Source organism: Chiloscyllium punctatum, chromosome 5 (genome assembly GCF_047496795.1).
Source record: "Chiloscyllium punctatum isolate Juve2018m chromosome 5, sChiPun1.3, whole genome shotgun sequence".
NCBI lineage: Eukaryota > Metazoa > Chordata > Chondrichthyes > Orectolobiformes > Hemiscylliidae > Chiloscyllium > Chiloscyllium punctatum.
In genome coordinates this window covers 101,164,264-101,186,233 of record NC_092743.1, presented here as the reverse complement: position 1 = coordinate 101,186,233, position 21,970 = coordinate 101,164,264, and the positions used below count along the sequence as shown (strand labels likewise).

The 21,970-nt window shown below is 41.5% G+C and overlaps 1 protein-coding gene and 1 long non-coding RNA gene across 4 annotated transcripts in view; one reads left to right on the top strand and one right to left on the bottom strand.

Annotated features, from left to right (window-relative positions):
* Positions 1 to 13,779, bottom strand: part of LOC140477269 (myelin basic protein-like) — a 184,119-nt gene extending 170,340 nt beyond the window's left edge. Inside the window, exon 1 of one of the 3 annotated variants that reach the window (XM_072570866.1) lies at positions 13,619 to 13,779. The gene's annotated coding sequence lies outside the window, so the exon portion shown is untranslated. Of the gene's footprint in view, positions 1 to 458; positions 563 to 13,618 lie in introns of those variants that run through there. The other 2 variants (XM_072570863.1, XM_072570864.1) reach the window with 2 other exon arrangements.
* LOC140477271 (uncharacterized) lies at positions 12,705 to 14,819 on the top strand. Its single transcript, XR_011960693.1, has 2 exons — positions 12,705 to 13,079; positions 13,811 to 14,819. It is a non-coding gene; the product is annotated as an uncharacterized lncRNA (long non-coding RNA).
* Positions 14,820 to 21,970: the final 7,151 nt, after the last annotated feature.

Here is a 21,970-nt window from a genome sequence, read left to right as displayed (position 1 = left end):
GTGAACAGAATCTAAGCCAGCTGGTGAGACAGAAACCAAAACAGATTTTCTTAGCAGAGAGCATTTAGTGACTTCTTCTGTTCGCAGTCCACATACCACAATCCAGAGCTGTTCCTGATTTATAGGTCCTCAAAAGACAATTAATATCTAGCAATATCACGGTTAAGGTTACTGTGTGTTAATGTCATTGACTGGAAATTAACACAATAGTGCTTTGTTTCCTCTGTTCCCGAGCAAGCTTTGCTCTCAATAACCTATGCGCATACTCTTTTCAGATTTGCTGCTGTTATACGAAGACAATATTTCAATCAGTCACTGAGTTGATTTTACATTTATACAAATGCTCAAATAGTAACAGAAATAAACAAACAGTTAGATAAAGCAATGGACAGGACAAAGACTAGCAGAATGGACAGATCGAATGGGATAGATTAGCAGATGTCAATGGTATTACTCACAGTCAAGCAACAGATTATGCTGTCCCAAAGAAGAGAGAGATGCACATAGTTAGAGCAGCAAGTTGGTAAACCAGCTGGTCAGAAACTGAAGTAAAATTGGTTTTCTAGAAGAAAAAAGAAGTACAAAGATTTACTCACTTAGAGAGATAAATAAATACACAGCCATGTATAGCAATCATCAATTGAAGCCTATCGTAGTAAAGGCTAAATAAATAGTTATAGCTATAAGCAATCACAACATAAACAAAAGGCAATAACTACAGCCATTTAGAAGACATCATATTTTGTGATAGCAAAATAACAGTGAAAACAGTGGTGGGGCTATCAGCACTCACCGTATTAGACAGTGGTGGCACAGTGTCTCAGTGGTTAGCACTGCTGCCTCACAGCACCAGGGTTCTAGGTTCGATTCCAGCCTCGGGCGACTGTGCAAACTCCATACAGACATTCTCCCTGTGTCTGTGTGGGTTTCCTCCAGGTGCTCCGGTTTCCTTCCACAGTCCAAAGATGTGCAGGTTAGGTGAATTGGCTATGCTAAATTGCCCATAGTGTTAGATGCATTAGTCAGAGGAAATGGGTCTGGGTGGGTTACTCTTCGGAGGGTTGGTGTGGACTGGTTGGGCCAAAGGACCTGTTTCCACACTGTAGGGAATCTAATCTAAATCAGACAGCAACTCCCAGGTCCACACAAGCATATCTCTCCAACCTTGTGCTACACTGATATCCTGCTGAAAATTTAGTACTGAAACAGTGCACAGAGAGAGACAATTACACTTTAAACGCAAAACAAATTGCGATCATTCATTTCTTTACAAGTGAATTTTAAAACATGTTACGTCGTAATTACTCACAAACAACCTCTCTGGTACTGAAAACAACATGTACAAATGTCACATTCTTTCAAACTGAATAATTGAACATTGAAAATGAAACAGTCTGGCCTGGAGAGGTACCAGAGCGGCACCAGAGCAGGACCCTGTGGCCTGTGGTGAGGTGGCTGGCGAGCAGCAGAGAGACAGCAGCACGGGGATCGGGTGATCGAGCTCAGTGAGGAGGAAAGATCGAACCCTCGTGGGGAAAGCCCAGCATGAAGCAACAGCAGGCCCATGCTAAAGAAGGACTGTAATTTGGAACTTGCAAATTTATTTCTTACTTACTACTTCTTACAGAGAAGAACTGTAATGATTAGATTCCCCACAGTATGGAAACAGGCCTTTCGGTCCAACAAGTCCACACCGACCGTCCAAAGAGTAACCCACCCAGACCCATTCCCCTACACTGACTAATGCACACAATGGGCAATTTAGCATGGCCAATTCACCTGACCTAAACATCTTTGGATTGTGGGAGGAAACCAGAGCACCCAGAGGAAACCCATGCTGACACGAGGAGAATGTGCAAACTCCATACAGACAGTTGCCCAAAGTTGGAATTGAATCCAGGTCCCTGGTGCTGTGAGGCAGCAGTGCTAACCACTGAGCCACTGTGCTGCCCCACAGACATGTTGAACTTTTATTTATTTTCTACATTTTACCTCAGATTTTATACCTAGGTACCTTGAACCTTAGATGGTACCATGAGTGGTAACACTGTAAACTTGTTCCTACATTCCTGTATCCCTGTACTCCAGGACACAGGACATTATAATTCTATTTAAATTATGTTTTTAAACACTTATGTGGAAAGAGATCTTTTCTGTCCTATCACAATTCCACTTTCTGTACAATTTGGCAGATTTAATATTCAAAGTGACACTTTTTGATTTAGACCCTGAAAAGTTCACTCTCCTCAATCTGATCATGCAATGGTTTAGAACATGCCCTGCTCGTAGCTCCCAGCTCCCCTGCAGAAAGTGCAGAGTTGAAACAACTCTCCAATTACAGCAGGTTCCAGTGCTAAATTCCACACAGCCGGTCAGCTACCATTCATCAGGCAAATAATCACTTTGAATAGGGATGAGGGTTTCAATTAATCAATTGCTTCAGTTATATGACACTTTGATAAAATCTTTGAGGTTGTAATAATGTGAGGATTATTGTTGAAATGGCTGGCTCTTCTGGTGTTACCAACAGACTGTGTGTATAATTAAAAGGTGATTCAAACAAACCCAGCAGCTTCAGTCACATGACTGGGATTTTAGGACAAGGTAATCTACTACCAAAGGCTATTTGATGTCCCGCTCATCCAAAAGCATTGTGTTGGAGCAGATTGTTGTGCAGTCATTAACATCAAGTCAACCAGTAATGGGTTTCAACAGTCTTTGTTCAGAACTAGCCATCTTGTCTGCTATTCAGCGTCTGCGTGGGTTTCCTCCAGGTGCTCTGGTTTCCTCCTACTATCCAAAGATGTGCAGGTAATGTGAATTGGTCATGCTAAATTGCCCATTGTCAGGGGTGAACATGGGAATGGGTCTGGGTGGGTTACTCTTCGGAGGGTTGGTATGGACTTGTTTCCGAAGGGCCTGTTTCCATACTGTAGCGAATCTAATCTAATCTAAAAAGATTTTGCAGCCTGCAGTAAACATGTCACCTGCAGCTCCTGACACAAATCAAAAGACACCCATTTTTTTTTATTTTTAAGAAAGTTACAATCAAATACATTCATGCTTTATGACAAAGCTGTGGACTGGAGTAGTGAAAGCAAGAGGTTTGTTTCCAAACAAAGTGCATATGGCTGTTTTAGTGAAAAATGAAGTAGTCAAGGTATTTATAGAATCCCTACCCTGACCCTCCAAAGACTATCTCAACCAAACCCAACTCTACCTCCCACCCTATCCCCATGCATTTCCCATGGCTAATTCACCTATCTTGCACATTCTTGGACACAATGGGGCAGTTTAGTCTGGCAAGACCACCTAAACTGCACATCCTTGGACTGTGGGAGGAAATTGGAACACCCGACAGAAACCCACGCAGACACAGGGGAAATTCTACACAGACAATCAACCAAGGCTGGAATCGAACCCAGCTCCCTGGTGCGGTGAAGCAGCAGTGCTAATCACTGAGCCACCATAACCCATCATCCACCTCATAATGTACGTAACAGAAACAATAAACACTGGGGAAACTCAGCAGGTCTGGCAGAATCTGTGGAAAGTGAAACAGATTCTTCGGCTGAACTGCCCAGTTCTGGTGGAGCACCACCGGATTTGAAACGTTAACTACTTTTCCACTCCACAGAAGCTTCCAGAGTTGCTGTGTTTCTCCAGCATTCCATTTTTGTTTCCGGTCTCAGCATTCACAGTTCTTTGTTCTATTTTAGGAAGGTCTTGTACATGGTTACTTGCAAATTTTGCTTCATCATTAGTCCACAAACTCATGAATCATGCGGATTTAATTTTTAAAAAATGTTGGATTTGGGCTTCTACACCAACACACTGGAATGGGTAGGGCTTAAAGAACGTGTCCTTGCCTGATCAATGGAACGTCCCTTGAAACCGGAATTCTGGATCAATGTTGAAGAGGCAAACATTTACATAACTAATGCACAAAAGCATTTACAGAAATAGATGTGCAACCACAATAATTCATGCACCAACCAACTATTCAAAATTGGAGCCTCAAGCTTCTGGCCACTTTAGGCTTCTCCAAAAACAAACAAACAATTTTGAGCTCATAATGAAACAATTTGTAACATCTGTGGAAAGAATAAGCAGTGAAAAAGCTTATTATATTCTAGATATCATTGTACATACATCTCTGTAACACTGTCTGCCTCTGGCCCAGTCTCAGATTATCTCTTGTCAAAATACATCCAAGCTTTGGTTACCAGTAGACTTGGACTACTATAACACACTTGAATGACCTTACACCCTTCATAAATTTGAGCTCATTTGAATCTGCTGCCCAAATCCTAACTCGCACAAGTCCCAGTTGCTCATCACCTCTGTCCTCATTGATTCCTCACCTCCCAGTCCAATAATAGCAGTGCTTCACAATCCCATTCACGTTCAAAATCCTTTAATGGCCCAGGTCTTCTCTAATTTCCTCCTGTGCAACATGGCTACACACCTCCAATTCCAGGTTTCTGTGCTTTGCTGATGATTTTTCCTCTGACACCAGCTCTGGAAATTCGTTCCCAACTTTTTGCACTTCTCTTTCCTCCTTTACACTACACCTTAAAAATCCACCGGTCTAATTATCTTCTGATGTGATTCGATCTCAAATTCTATGTTGTAACAATTTAATCATGAGAGGATTTGAATAGAGACTGTTTGCTTCAATTCCATAGGAGCTTGGTTAGACCACAACTGAAGTACAATATCCAGATTTGGTTTCCTTGACTCAGGAAAATCAAGGGCTGATTCCTGAAGAAGGGCTTATGCCCAAAACGTCGATTACCTGCTCCTTTGATGCTGCCTGACCTGCTGCGCTTTTCCAGCAACACATTTTTAAGCTCTAATCTCCAGCATCTGCAATCCTCACTGTCTCCTCAGGAAAGTCACCACATGACATGGAGGTGCCGTAGTTGGACTGGGGTGTATTTCACCTAAAGAAGGAGCAGTGCACCAAAAGTCTGTGATTTAAAATAAACCTATATCATGTGACTTTTGACTTCAACACAGGAAAGATAATATTACTAAAGATAACATGTAACAAAGGTTCTGCAGACTCGTTCCCAAGATGTGCGATAGTCTATAAAGAGATATTGGGCCTGATTCTCTAAAGTTTCGAAGAGTGAGAGGTAATTTAATTGACAAATAAATAGATAGAGTAGACACAGGGAAAATATTTGTGTAGTCTAGAACCATTAGCATAATTTAAAAATAAAGGCATTTAGGATCAAAATGATGGAAATTTTTTGTTTTTTCTCGGAGGGTTGTGAACTTCAGGAATTCTAAACCAAAGGGGGGCTGTGGAAGCTCAGTGTTTGAGGATGTTTAAGGCAGAGATTCCTGACTGGCAGTGGCAAACAGGGGATGGGCTGGCTAAAAGGCGTTGAAGTATTCAATCAGCCATGATTGTATTGAATGGCAGCCTGGTACAATGGGCTGAATAACCTACTGTTGTTCCAGTGGTGGTATAGGGTGACACTTATTTGAGACTTCAAAAGGTTAGAACAAAACAACGTGAATGTAAGTTTAATGCAGCACATCACAGATACACAGAGGAGGCCTGAGCCATTTAGCTACAGAGAGATGTAATTATGATAATCTTTGTAAAAGGAGAAATTCATTAACGTTCGAGAACATTGCGGTCAATAGGAACCTGTTTGTACTTGCAATAAACATGGTCACTCGGTAAGGGCACAGCAAGAGCTTGATTAGAAACAGGAACAGAAATTTCTGGAGAAACTTAGCAGGGGGGCACTGAGACCTTGATGCCCTCGTATACCTGACACTGAACAGTCAAAGAGGCAAATGAAATGCTGGTCTTCACAGTGAAAGGATTCGAGTATAGGAACAGTGATCTCTTGCTGCATTATACAGGCCTTGTTGTGAACACACCTGGAGTATTTGGTCTCCATTACCTGAAGGATGATCTCATAGAAGCCTGTAAATTTCAAACAGAATTGTACAGGATAGATGCAGGAAGGATGTTCCCATTGACCAGGGAGTCCAGAATTATGGGTCACAGTCCAACAGCACGGGTAAACCATTTAGGAGAGAAGAAATGTCTTCACCCATACAGTGATGAGCATTTCCAATGTTCTGTTACAGAAAGGGGGTAAGGCCATAAACTTGGATATTTTCAATGAGTTAGATTTAGCTCCTAAGGTTAAAGGGATGAAAGGGGAAAAAGCAGAAACAAGATACTGAGTGTGACGAACAGACGTTATTACACTGAAAGGCGCAACATGCTTAAAAGGGCTTAATGGCCAATTCCTATGCCTATTTTCTATGTTTCTATATTTACGCCTTAAACATTACTAAAAAGTGGATCTGGCTCTTATTATTTTTTTCCGAGGCAACTTGCTGAGTGTAAACTGGTCACCACATTTACTACATTAAAGTGATCATATTTCTGAAGTACATTAGGACACTCCAATGTCATGAAATGTGCATTACAAACAATTTCTTCTTTTTAAGTAAATGTGCTAATTATGCATGATCATGGAAGCTTATCAGTGCATTACACTTATAAATCATTCAGCAGGAGCAAATACTGCTACTCTCTGTTTATTGGTTTGTATAGCAGATGCCATTGGAATGCAATCCATCATAACATGTAGGCATGTCATGTCATGCACTTCAAGGTTAAAATACAACCTTGGAAAGAGAATGTGACTTAGCGAGCATGAGTAAACACTAAATACTCCCATGTCAGGAAAGCATGCATGATCATGGGTGAAACCTAACTATGGAAGTACTGGTCGAAACATTTAATAAAATGGTGACCCATGCAAACATGTTAACTTTGCACTAGTTTTTAATGTTAGCATTAAAACTAATTTTAAGGATAAGCTATTGTACTAATTTTTAATAGTTTGTCCCCAAAATTACTTAAAAATTTGCTCAAACATGCAAAGTTAACAAGACTGATTCAGAGATCATTTTATTTTTACCAATTTTTATTTACATGATTTTGGGAGACAATTAACTGTTCTTTTGCTCACTGAGCAAAGTCTGGTCAATTGGAATATATGAATAGTCTGAACTTTATTCCCTGCTGTCGATACTCCATAGAACATGATAGCAATATCCTTTGCAGATATGCATCATATTTCAAGATAATAGGCAAAAATTACATTCCAGGAAGGATGTGGTGGGTTTGGAGAGGGTGCAGAAGAGGTTTACCAGGATGATGTCTTGATTAGAGCTATAAAGGACAGGCTGGAAAAACTAGTGTTGTTCTCTCTGGAACAGAGGCCGAAGGGAGACTTGATAGAAGCCTATAAAATTATGAGATGCATGGCTAGGATTAACAGTCAGAATCTTTTTTCCCCAGATTTGAAATGTTTAATACTAGGGGGCATGCATTTAAGGTGTGAGGGGAAAGTTCAAAAGAAATGAGAGAGGCAATTTTTTTTTAAAAACATGGAGTGGTAGGTGTCTGGAACATGCTGCCAGAGTGGTGGAGGGGACAGACGATAGTGGTATTTAAGGGACTTTTATATAAGCACAAGAATATGCAAAGGATAGAGGGATATGGACCACTGGCAGACAGAATATTCATACATTTGGAATATTGTGGGCTATAGGACCCGTTCCTGTGCAGTACTGTTCTATGTTGTACGTAAGCTAGCATTAGATATATGGAGAGAAATCTGCATCACCCTTAGATGAGTCAATTCGAACTGCATTTAAGCAATAGAAATGAATTCAATTCCACAGCAGAGGTAAATGCTAATCACATAGATTGTGACACAGTGAGACCAGTGACTATGGTGCAACTAACCTGTGTTATAAATCCTGTTAATTCTTGAGCAGGAGTGAATGGCAAAATTGGCTCTTTTTTTTAAAAAAAATCTATTTTCTCCCAGTTGGTCGTAACAGATCTTATTTCCATATTAGCATTCACTTATCACACTTCAACTAAAGCATACTAAGTAGATCAGAATGAAAAAGAGTCAAATTGAAAGAAAGCAGGAATTTTATCACTAATTCAAAGTCACCATATTCCCAGAGGACCATAACACTGCCCTATCATTAGGGTAGTTTAATAAGAGGGTTGCCACACCTCAGGCGAAGAAAGTGGTTGAGAAAGAGAGAGTTTCATGGTAAACTCAGTTGGTATGGGAATCGAACCTGTGCGGTTGGTGTCACTCTGCTTTGCAAACCATCTGAGCTAACCAACCCTGACCACTTTGGAAAAGACACACAAACACAGGTAATAAGCTTTAAGTAGAAATGGGGGTGGGGGGAGAGCATAGAAGGTTGTCTGGCATGAACAGGAAGGTAAAGGCAACTATAGTTCAAAGTTCTTAAACCTGAATTGTGGGAAAGACCCCAGACCCAACTATATTGCTGGGGGGATAAAAAAAAGACAACAGTGTCAAAGGTTTCAGATGTTTTCAAGTATAAAAACTGGTGTTTTCCCAAGTTGCTTTTTCACAAGGCACTGACATAGAGGTTGAGACACAGCGAGGAAGAGGTTTCCTGTTTATTGCTATCAAATTCATTTTTTTTTAAAAAAAAGACTCTCTTCCTACCCAGTAACTATTGTTTGTTTCTTTGTGATATTGCCTTTTTTTTGCAAACTGCCTTATCTGTAGGTGGCTTTCATCCCAATTCATAACCGCCTGGAAGGTGTGAATTAATTGGGAGATACAGATCAAAGTTTTGGGGTTTCTCATAATTATGTCAATTTCAGCTCAGAGTGGTTGCAGGAGTTGACTCAATATGGTCAGGAGAAGAGAGCAGCCATTGATTTACAAAGTTACTTCAATCTACAAAAGGGAACGATAGCAGAGGACAGAAACTGATCAATCATTCATGTTTCCCACTGTAATAGCAGCCAAAATTCTTAAAGTGGAATGTGGTAAAATGCTTTTCTTTTTCAGCTAAATTTCTAAGCGGATCTTGATCTATAGCAATTCGCTTTCAAATAACAAATGTGTCACCTTGGTAGTACTGATGCCCAAGCTCAGAAGGTGATCACATGCTCAAATTTGACTTCAAACACAAATGAGCACAAAATCCAGGCTGGTACCTTTAAGGGAGCACTGCCCTGTTAGAGATGCTGTCTTTCAGAAGATTACTCCATTATCTCACTTTTTAGATTAGAATCAATCTAAAACATCATGGCATAGACAGAGAACACAGGGGGTCAACACCTTCAACATATTGTCTAGCTATCACCATTGTTAACAGCTAACCCGAGAATGCAACATTTTTATAAAAAAAGGTTTGGTGATTTACACATGAAAGAAGTGAACCTATCATGGTATTCTAACAGATGAAAGGCTTAACAGACAATCAAGTTCTCAATGTATAATTTCAGTTACATCACACTGTAAATTTTTGCTATTAATTCTGTGTGTTAGGATTGAGCCCTCCACTACACCTGACAAAAAGGTGCAATGCTCCAAAAGCTAATGTGCTTCCAATTAAACCTGTTGGACTATAACCTGATGTTGTGTGATTAACTTTGTACACCCCAGTCTAACACTGGCATCTCCAAATCTTTCAGAAGAGATGTTAAACAATACCTTGATTGTTTGTTAAGTGTCTCATCTGTTAGAATGACCATGATAGTTTCACTTCTTTCATATGTAAAATCGCAAAACTTTTTTAAAAAGTTACATTCTCAGGCTAACTGTTGGTGTCAGTGCAGATAAGATGTGGAGATGTTGAAGTTGTTAGCCTTGTGTAACTTTTTTAAAAAGTTTCGCGATTTTACATATGAAAGAAGTGAAACTATCAAGGTCATTCTAACAGATGAGACACTTAAACAATCAAAGTATAATTTCAGTTACATCACACTGTAAACTTTTGCTATAAATTTTGTATTTTACATTTGTGTCCTCCACAACCACCTGGTGAAGGAGCAGCACTCCGAATGCTAGTGTGCTTCCAATTAAACCTGTTGGACTACAACCTGGTGTTGTGTGATTTTTAACTTTGTCCACCCCAGTCCAACACCAGCATCTCCAAATCATATCGAATTTAGCCAGCTATATGATGGAACGTCAGCAAAATATGCTGTCTAGAACTTTTGGTACAACTTAATACTTGTTTCATGAACTGGGCCCACGCACAGCATAAACTGCATTAACTGATGGTCTTTGTGAAAGAATAAATACCTATGGAGACATACAGCATAGAAACAGATCCTTCGGTCCAACCAGACTACACAGTCCATGTTCCTAAACTAATCTAGTCCCACCTGCCTACGTTTTGCCAAGAGAACTTGCAATATATTCATTAGTTAAATGAGCTGAACATGTTTAAGCATGTGCAATATCATGTTACTAAATATAGAATGTATTAGGAAAAACTTGAACTTTGGCTCTTTTTACAACATCAAGACACTCAAACACTTTAAAACCAAATTCATTACTTTCTGAAGTGCAATTATTATTTTCATGTCAGAAACAACATTGTCAGAGTTGCTATGCACAAACAAACAGCATTGTTGCAACCATCAGCTAATCTGCACTGGCACAGAACCAAGGGGAATACACTATCCTTCCTCAAAATAGTGAGGGGTTGCAAAAGATCCCATCAAAAAGACAGAATGGCTTTAGATTTAATGTCTCACCTGAAAACTGGCTTCTCCAACAACGCAGCACTCAGACAGTGCTGCAGGGGGACAACCAGTCTAGATGTAATGTGCCTGAAGAGTGAGATTTGCTTATTCCTCAGATGCAAGGACACTGTTATCAGAGTTACAGCTGACACCAGTAAGATTAGATTAGATTACTTACAGTGTGGAAACAGGCTCTTCGGCCCAACAAGTCCACACCAACCCGCTGAAGCGCAACCCACCCATACCCCTTCACCTAACACTACGGGCAATTTAGCATGGTCAATTCACATTATTGGACTATGGGAGGAAACCAGAGCACCCGGAGGAAACCCCACAGACACAGGGAGAATGCTCCACACAGTCAGTTGCCTGAGGCGGGAATTGAACCCAGGTCTCTGGCGCTGAGAGACAGCAGTGCTAACTAACCACTGTGCCGCCCATTAAATTTCCACATTGATTTGTAGGTGTGTGATAACTTGTCAGTGAGAGTCAGCTTTGGTAATGAAGAACAAATGACCTTATAAAGTCTGCAAAATGCAATTCCTACCAATTATTTTCCACAACTAACAAGACAAGTTGTTAAAATGACAACAATATTCTCATGAGAAATCGTTCAATCCAATTGAGTGAACTCTAACATCAGAATGCAAAATAACCCTCCACTAGTTAAGCTACAAATTTCATCTGGAGAGAGGGAGAGGTCATACTTTCAGGTTGCAACAGGAGCTGAACATTTCCCACAATTTTCCTACCACTCCCTGCAAGACTGCCTGAGGCAGAATAAGCAAACCTATACAAATCACCAGACCCTGACTGTACAGTTGCCAATTCTGGTTGGATGTATTCCTGACAGTAAATAGTCAGCCAAGACATTCATTCTCAAAGCACAGCACTTTCCCAAGCCAATCATAAAAGTGAACCCCAGGATCTCCTTTTACTTCCCTGACTCCTTCCTGACTGTCGGTCAAGCCACAATCATCTCTGACCCATCTCAAATAATTCATCACCAACAAATAGACTCATTTGCTTTCTTTCCGAACACTGGCATTTTAATGCCGATAATTTATCTCTTGGGTGGGCAGAAATGAGTCTGAGAGATTAACTTGTAATTCCTAGAGACACCAGGGCAATACTGGCAGGTTGCCAACTTCGAGTTCAATTTTCTTTAAAATTGAAGATAGTAACTGAAGTATAGCAAAATGTCCCACAACGGGGAGAGACAATATCATTCGATAATGATCCACAGAACTATTTGGACATGTGACCAAGTACAGTCAGAGGTAGGTTTTAAGGAGTGCCTTAAAAAAGTCTGAAGTATTCAAAAGGTTTAGGGAGACAATGCTCAAGCTTAGAATCTAGACAATGGGTGGTGCAGCTATCAATAGCAGAGTGAAGGAACAGCAGGATTGAACATCTGGAACCAAACTAACCTCCTGCGACCCTGAAATAAGGAGATGCAGTGAAATGGGGGAAATTGAAAATTTATCAGACAGCGCTTGAATTGTCTGCTACCAGAAGTGCAGCACCCTTTAAATATTAAGACAATCCTTATTGACTCAGTCAAGAATTAAAACAGAGGGACTAAACAAGGAACTTTTCAATGCAACCAGGCCTTTTTTCCACCAAAAATACAAAATAGTTTAGTGCTGACCGAAGACTGTGTTTAAAGTGGGGGGCCCAAGTCATGAACTATGTTGAGCAAATGATGTAGATGGGAGTCCCATTTCCCATAAGTGGAAAAAATGTAGGTCAATGTGGGAGGTGAAACTAGCCAGTAATATTTGACAAGCAACTGTAACAATTCCGAGGGGATCACAAGTAGGCCAAATACTTATGCCCCCCCTCCTCCAATCCAGATCTTTTCCTACAAAACTGAAGCTAGTAGATTTAAGAAATAACTATAATCACCACTCGGATGTGAACTGTTCCCAATGTGTTAAGAAAACAAAACCTGATTATCACATTACAGTACACCATGTATTCAACATGACAATAGCTGCATTAAATCTGAAGTCTTAAAAACACAAAATCAAAACTACAACAACCAATCTGTTCCTCGAATCTGGCCCCACCCCACTGGTCACACTGAAGACAACATAGTTTTCCTTCTGCCAGGTTCGTGTTACCTTCAAAGGAATTTCAATACAGCTCGATGGGAAGTATTTCCAGGGACAGAACAATCAGAAGGCACAGCTTTTCGAACTGGAGGAATGAAAAACAAAAATTACCCGAAGAGTAGCGGGGACCACATTAACTTTCAGGAGGGAATTGGATAAGTCATTGAAGTGAATTCTGCGGAGCTCGAGAGTGGAAAAAAGTGAAAGCAGAAGGGGGAAGTGATTGGATCCCATCTTTTGAAGAGCCAGGGGAGCCACATGAGCTCCTTCTATGATTATGTTTCAATAAGAAATCCGAAATGACCAACCGATTCGTAGAAAAGAAACATACAATCGCCCAACTCATGCAGCAAGGCAGCGGGCAGCAAGAACAGGTTGGTTTGGGAAGTAGGAATTAGAGAGCGGTAATGAGAGGGTGGGCAAAAGTAAAATCAACCCCAAGGTGCACTCAAATGAAATAAGGTGGAAACGCCATATCACTAACCGGAAACTACATCGCACTTGCGCGTTGACGGTCTGGAGCTAAATACAAAATACTGGCGTTATTCTTGGAAAAAGAAATAAATACTAAACACATCCTTCAGACAACACACGTGGACCATCCTTCATAGATCCGAAGACAATTTAGTGTCCAAGCCTTCCCTTGCAAGGTGTTTGCAGTACAGAACGAAAGCTTTGTGAATATAGTGGTGGTTACCGTGCTCACACATTGCACAATGTTCCCGAGCTAGCTCACAATAGACACACACACGAAAATCGAACAACCCAAGAGGAACTCTTGAATATTAATAGGTTAAAAAAAAACAAAATCAAGCCGATTTCTTGTCATGTGCCAGAATTGCTCAATCCCCTCCCCTTAGTATATTTGCAAGGTTATCAGGAACTGAATGCGTTATTCTCCTTACTCACGTACCCGAGCTCTCCTGGGCTCTGAAACGATGCATTAAACAACCCGGAACAGTCTTGTCGATTTCAATAGTAATTTTCCTGAGTATAGTGTGATAGTCGCAACGTTCAGTCCCTCAGAAATGTAGTCAGGGTAGTTTCATTTGGCTCGTGTCAGTATAATGCTGAACACTTCCTGTTTTTTTCTCTATCTATCAAGGTACTCTGCTAAGACTGGGTGGGGAAAGAATACCGACGAACTACAGCCAATCAGCAATAGAAACAGCCAAAAGCAGACCTGTTAATGGAACTCCGTCCTAACATCACCGCTCAAAAATCAAACGTGTAGCAACAACTTTCCTTTAAGAGGGGACTTGCAACCTCTCTCCGTGGTTTTCTGCTGTCAGCAGGCCTTGATGGTTTTTGCATCAGCAGCTTGTTTTATTTTTGTTGCATTATCACCGCTCACCGATCGCAATCAGAAAGCAAGTCTTTCATTGTAAGGACATCCAGCCTGTACATGCAAAACATTGAAGGCTCATTTGCGTTCAGGTTCTCAGACTTGAGAGAGGGAGGAGCCTCCTTGCTTTCCCATTCCTTTGACCGGATATTATTGATCATTCACCAGAAGAATAAGATAGAAGGGTAACTCGCAGATTTTGTCAAGTGCTCCCTATGCCACCCCTTACCTGACTGAAATGTTAAGGTTCTGCCTGCCCCTGGGTTTTGGACTCCCCTGCCAGAAGAAATCTAATCATCCTAAACATGCCAATTGGATCACCACAATCTTCCAGACGCCAAGCTTCGTCTACTCAATATACAGGAGCTGGCTGGCTTGTTGGTTTGTGAAGCAGCATAATACCAACAGTATGAGTTTAATCCCTACACCAGCTGAGGTTACTATGAAGAACTCTACTTCTTAGTGTCTCCCCAAGACCAAGGAATGGTTGCCCTCAGGTTAAATCACCACTAGTTATCTCTCTCTAATGAGAGTGCAGCTCTGTGGTGTGGTAAGACTATGATGACTTGATTTGACTTAATGTGTTTTCATGATTTAACACCTTCGTTCTCAGTAACATGCCATATTCCCTCCAAGGCAAGTCTATCGTTCCAGCGATAGTGTCCGAAAGACTACACAATTCTTTAATTGGGATGGAATGAGAATTTGTAAATCTTCTTTTGTATGAGTTCCAGCTATCAGTTTTTTTTAAAATTATGGCTTGTGTCTACTTGCTTTTAGTGTTTTTTTCCTCCATCTTTTCTGTTTATCGATCTTTCAATATCTCTGCTGTGTCATTATGACTCTGTGGATAGCAGCCTATGTTATGGAGGTGCTGGTGTTGGACTGGGGTGGACAAAGTCTGAAGTCACATGACACCAGGTTATTGTCCAACAGGTTTATTTGAACTCACACAAGCTTTCGGAGCGCAGCCCATTCATCAGGAGCAGTCAGAGAGAAGAGCACACAAACGTAGGGTTTATAGCCAGAGAGATCAAAGGCAGAGAGAGCAAAAGATCATACAACTGGTATGAGTGGGGTGTCAGATAATAAGTCTCTACAGATGACCAAGAGTGTTAGGCGGTGTGTAAATATTTGAATTAGAATCCCTACAGTATGGAAACAAGCCCTTTGGCCCAACCAACCCTCTGAAGAGTAAACCAACCAGAGCTATTCCCCTACCCTATAGTTAGCCCTGACTAATGCAGCTAATACTGTGGGGCAATTTAGCATGGCCAATTCACCTAACCTGCACATCTTTGGATTGTGATAGGAAACCAGTGCACCCGGAGGAAACCCACGCAGACAGAGGGAGATTATGCAAATTCCACACAGACAGTCGCCCGAGGCTGGAATCAAACCTGAGTTCCTGGTGCTGTGAGGCAGCAGTGCTAACCACTGAACCACCATGCTGCCCCAAAAGTATTTGTAAAAGTAATGTCAGTGCTGTGCTGTCATGACAATCAGGCAGAGCGATAGGAATATACAAAAGGTGACATCTCAGGTCAGATACTGAATTATAGGTGTGAGGTCTTGTTCAGACTCTGTCTCAGAGTTTCAACCTGGAATCAGGCTGGTTTTATTCTGAAAGCAGGACTTTTTTAAGATGCCACACTGACTGACTGTGACTATAAATTGCGTGTTTTTGAACAATTTTTTATCGGCAAATGACTCAGCCTGACCAACATAGCTAGTGGAGTACTGAGGGAGAGCTATGTATCTGAATGTTTAAACTGAGGCCCTCTCTATGCTTCCAGGAGGATGAAGATGGTGGCATTATTGTGAAGAAACACTATCCGTGACATCCTGGCCAATCGACAATTATTCCTCAAGCAGAAACTTGCCCAAAAGTTCAGATTACTGTGTTTCTGATTGTGGCAGCTTTTATTTGATTGACCAATGGGATGTGGGTGTTGATTGCTAGGCCAGCGTTTGTTGTCCATGACTTATAGTCCTTGAGTAGGTGGTGGGGAGCTGCCTTTTTGAACTGCTGCAACGTGTGGGGGTGGGATGGGGTGGAGGCGTGAAAGCTATACACAGTGCTGACAGGAAAGGATTTCCAAGATTTTGACCCAGTGACAGTGAAGGGATGGTGATATAGCTTTGAGTCAGCATGGTGAGGGGCTTGGAGAGATTATTGATAAGGCTGGTGCAGTTCTGTTTTTGCTCAATGAAATCTGCAATTTATTGGTACTGGAGAATTCGGCAATGATAATGCCAGTGAATGTTAAGGGCAGATGGATAGACTCTTGTGCTGTAGATAACAATTGTCTAGTGCATGTGTGTGGTGCAAATGTCACTTTTTACCTAAGCCTGGGATGTTGTCCAGTTCTTGCTGTGTTTGCACACAGATGCTTCTGGGTCTGAACATTATGCAATCATCAGCAAACGTTCCTACTTTTACATCCAAAATAGAGCATAGAATAGTACAGCACAGGAACAGACTCTTCTCAATATGTCAGTGCTGATCATGATGCAATTTTAAACTAATCCCATCTGCCTGCACATAGCCTGCATCACTTTATGCTCTGCCTATTTGTGTGTCTGTCTAAATGCCTCTTATACATTGCTGTTGTATCTGCTTCTACCACTTCCCCTGGTAGCATAGTCCAGGCATCTATTAACCTCTGTGCAAAAAACTTTTCTTGCACATCTCCTTCTTGTCTTAAACCTATGCCCCTAGTGGTTGACATTTCCACCCTGGGAAAAAGCCTCTGAACTACCTATGTCTCTCAACATATTATCTACTTCTGTCAACTCATCCCTCAGCCTCCAATGCTCTAAAGAAAACAATCTAAGTTTGCCAAACTTCTCCTTATAGCTAGTACACTCCAATTCAGGCAATATCCTGACAAAACGTCTTCTTTACCCTCTCCATGGTCTCCATATCCTTCATACAGTGTGGCGACCAGAACTGCACACAATGCTCCCAAGTGTGGCCTAACTGAAGTCTTATACAGCTGCAACATGACTTGCCAACTTTTGTACTCAATGCCCTGTTTAATTTGGGCAAACATGCCATATGCCTTTTCTACCACTTTATCCATTTGCATTAGAACTGATAGAACACAAACTGAGGGTCGGTGAGCATATTCTGATTGGGTAAGTGCTGCTTGTCAAAAGTCCCTTCCATCATTTTACTTGTGGTCAAGAGCAGGCAGATGGGGCAGTCATTGACTGGGTTAGATTTGTCTGCTGTGTGTAGGTGGGATATACCTGAGCAAATTTCCAGGTAAATGTTAGTGTTGTAGCTGTTTTGGAACAGCTTGCTAGGGGTACACACCTATTGCTGAACTATAATCAGAGCCTATTGCCTTTGCAGTATCAGTGCTTCAGCTATTTCATGATTTCATGTGGAGTGAATCAATTTGGCTAAAGACTGGCATTTGTCATATCGGGGTCCTCAGGAGGGAGCTGAGCTAGATCACTCACACTGGCTGAAGATCATTGTGAATGCTTTAGCCTTGAAGATGGAGATATTTGTGGAGCCTTCACCTGTTAGATTTTTGTATTGTCCACCGTAATTCACATTTGGACAGGGCCGAAGTAATTGGCTTAAGACCAATCCCTGGAGTAGGAAAATCAACGTTTTGGGCAAAAGCCCTTCATCAGGACTCTGATCTCCAGCATCTACAGTACTCACTTTCACCTTAAGTCCAATCCCTATTGTTGGATTGCTTTCCTCTGTCTTTTGCATGCTGCTCCCATTTTTTTGGACTTCAAGTAGTCCTGTGTTTTTGTTTCACCAAGTTGCTCATTTTTAGGCATGCCTGGTGCTGTTCCTGGCCTGCCCTCCTGTCTTGAACCAGGACTGATCACTTCTTGCTTGATGACAGAAGTAGCATTGGGTGATATGTTGAACTGTGACCAGACTGTGGTTGAATGCAGTTCTGTTGCTGCTGTTAGTCTCCAGCACCTCATGAATGTCTAGCTTTGAGTTGCTAGATCTGCTCGAAATCTATCAGATATTACATAGTCAGAGTGCCACGTAACATGATGGAGAATATCCTCAATATGAAGCCAGGACTTCATTTCAACAAGGAATGCGTGGTAGTCACTCCTACCAACTCTGAAACAGACAGACGTATCTGTGACAGATACATTAGTAAGGATGAGGACAACCAAGCTTTTTCTGTTATTGGTTCCCTCAACACCTGAAATCCTAGTGTGGCAGCTATGTCCTTTAGGACTCAGGCAACTCAGTCAGTACTGGTATTACCTAGTCACTCTTGGTGATGAACATTCATGTCCCCTACAGGGTACATTCTTCATTTTTGCCAGCCTCAGTGTTTCTTCCAAGAGATGCCTAACAGCTGAGGTGGAATTGGGAGGGGGAATACTAGTTGATAATCAGCAGGAGGATTCCTTGTTCATGTTTGACCTAATACTATCCTTGGGTAACTGCCATTTCTAGTAGGTATGAATTGTCAGTGGGATTTGACATACCAAGCAATGGTAATGTTGGGTCTAACATATTGGAAGGTATGAGTTTGTGAGAATGACTATATTAGGCTATTGCTTGACTAGTCTGTAGAGCCAGCTCTCCCAACTTTAGTATGAGTTCCAATGTTGGTCATTTGATTCCATTCTTTTTCTTGTACTTCATGTGTGGAAAATGACCAGACTTCAAAACAACTTAATTGGCTATAAAATGCTTTGACATCTCCTGAGGTTAAGAAGGTGCTACAGTAATGGAATCTTTTTTGTTTATGATTAGATTAAAATTGGACTGGAGGGTCTATTTCCGTGCTGTACATCTTTATGACTCTGTGACAGTGTGGAAACAGGCTATTTGGCCCAATAATCCACACCAACCCTCCAAAGTGTAACCCACCCAGACCCATTCCCCTACCCTGTTACCCTAGATTTACCCCTGACTAATGCACCTATCTTACACATCCCTGAAGGCTATGGGCAATTTAGCATGGCCAACTCAACTAACTTGCACATCCTTAGATTGTGTGAGGAAACCCCCGCAAATATGGGGAGAATGTGCAAACTTCACACAGACAGTCACCCGAGGCGGGAATCAAACCTGAGCCCTTGGGGCTGTGTGACAACAGTGCTAACCACTGAGCTACCATGCGTAAATTGTGTTTATGAAACACATCAAACAAATCACTAACCACTCCTTTACCATGGTTGTGTTATCATAACTAATGTCGGCATGATAATACATGAAATTTGTCCTGCAGTAACTAAATCCAAATTAAAACTTTAAAACTTGACAAATACCTATCTGGTTTTTTCAATGATATATTTGCATCAGTCTTCTTCATCAATCTGAAATACCATTTCACAGAGTATTAGAATTGCAACAACTTATCTATGCTAACCAGGTATCCTAAATTAGTCTAGGTCCATTTGCCAGTATTTTGCTCATATCCCTCTAAACCTTTCCTATTCAAATAACCATCCAAATACCTTTTAAATGTTGTAATTGTACCAGCCTCCAGAACTTCCTCTGGCAGCTCAATCCATACACGCATCACCCTCTGTGTGAAGAGTTTGCGCCTTTGGTCCCTTCTAAATCTTTTCTCTCTCACCTTAAATCTATGCCATCTAGTTTTGGACTCCTCTACCCTGTGAAAAAGACCTTGGTGATTCACCCTATCCATGCCCCTCATGATATTATAAACCTCTGCAAGGCCACCGTTTATCCTCCAAAGCTCCAGGGAAAATAACCCCAACCTCTCCCTAAAGCTTGAACCCTCCAACCGCGGCAACATCTTTGCAAATCTTTTCTGCACCCTTGCAAGTTTAACACCATCTTTCCTATGGCAGAAAGCATTGGCATTTTGGATTCAAGTACTAATCAATATTCCTTCTATGTTGTAATGGGAACTAAGCCTGAAGAAAAACTAAGGAAATTGATCTTCGATAGTCACAGGTGAAGTACTGGAAACTGGAGGTTAGCTAACGTGGTGCCAGTATTTAAGAAAGGTGGTAAGGACAAGCTGGGAACTATAGGCCAGTGAGCCTGACATGGTGGATAAGTTGTTGGAGGGAATCCTGAGGGACAGGATGTATGTATTTGGAAAGGCAGGGACTGATTAGGGATAGTCAACATGGCTTTGTGCGTGGGAAATCAATGTCTCACAAACTTGACTGAGTTTTTTGAAGAAGTAACAAAGACAATTGGTGAGGACAGAGCGGTAGACGTGATCTATATGGACTTCAGTAAGCCTTCAACAAGGTTCCCCACGGGAGATTGGTTAGCAAGATTAGATCTCATGGAATAAAGGGAGAACCAGCGATTTGGATACAGAACTGGCTCAAAGGTAGAAGACAGAGGGTAGTGGTGGTAGATTGGTTTTCAGACTGGAGGCCTGTGACCAGTGGAGTGCCACAAGGATCGGTTCTGGATCCACTACCTTTTGTCATTTATATAAATGATTTGGATGCGAGCTTAAGAGCTATACTTAGTAAATTTGCAGATGACATCAAAATTGGAGGTGTAGTGGACAGTGAAGAGGGTTACCTTGGATTACAATGGGATCTTGATCAGATGGGCCAATGGGCTGAGAAGTGGCAGATGGAGTTTAATTTAGATAAATGCGAGGTGCTGCATTTTGGGTAAGCAAATCTTAGCAGGACTTATACACTTAATGGTAAGGTCCTAGGGAATGTTGCTGAACAAAGAGACCTTGGAGTACAGGTTCACAGTTCCTTGAAAGTAGAGTCGCAGGTAGATAGCATAGTGAAGAAGGTGTTTGGTATGCTTTCCTTTATTGGTCAGAGTATTGAGTACAGGAGTTGGGAGGTCCTGTTGCGGCCATACAGGATATTGGTTCAGCCACTTTTGGAATATTGCATTCAATTCTGGTCTCCTTCCTATCGGAAGGATGTTGTGAAACTTGAAAGGGTTCAGAAAAGACTTACAAGGATGTAGCAGGGTTGGAGGATTTGAGCTATAAGGAGAGGTTAAATAGTCTTGGGCTGTTTTCCCTGAAGCGTTGAAGGCTGAGGGGTGACCTTATAGAGATTTATAAAATCATGAGGGGCATGGATAGGATAAATAGTCAAGGTCTTTTCCCTGGGGCGGGGGAGTCCAGAACTACAGGGCATAGGTTTAGGGCGAGAGGGGAAAGATATAAAAGAGACTTAAGGGGCAACCTTTGCACTCAGAGGGTGGTGCATGTATGGAATGAGCTGCCAGAGGAAGCAGTGGAAGCTCGTACAATTGCAGCATTTAAAAGGCATCTGGATGGGTATATGAATAGGAAGGCTTTGGAGGGATAATGGGCCGGGTGCTGGCAGGTGGGACTAGATTGGGTTGGGATATCTAGTCAGCATGAATGAGTTGGACCGAAGGGTCTGTTTCCGTGCTATACATCCTGTGACTCTATGACCAGAGAATATAAAAATGAATTTGAATATCTGCTCACTCTCATTTGGTAATCTGTATCATTTGCTGTGCATGGACCTTGCTGTAGGGAAACTAACTGCTGTGACCACCTACATAGCAGTAGTGTTTAAAATGCAGACGCAGTTCAATAAAGATGATATTGGTCTTCCTTTGACAATAACACCAAACAGGAGAAGTGAATCTGCAGCAGCTTTAGCCAAGGCCAAATATAAAAATGAATGGTCTTATGCATTGTCATTTTGATGTTTCATCAATCTAATGCCTTCCACATGGAACTTAAATCATGCTGGTCTCTTAATGTTGTTATTCCCTGTCTGTAATTGGGTTACTGTGCACCTCTGCGTCTGATGATTGATGTGTGATTTGAGCAGGTGGTGTGTTCATCTCTTCCTAATTATCTGTCTGCAGTTCAGGAACAGCTCCTTGGGTGTTAGTGCCTGTGGTTGCGGCGATTCACTTTCACTGTGTATGATTGAGCTGTTCCATGCAGGTCCCAAGTTGCCATTTGGCCT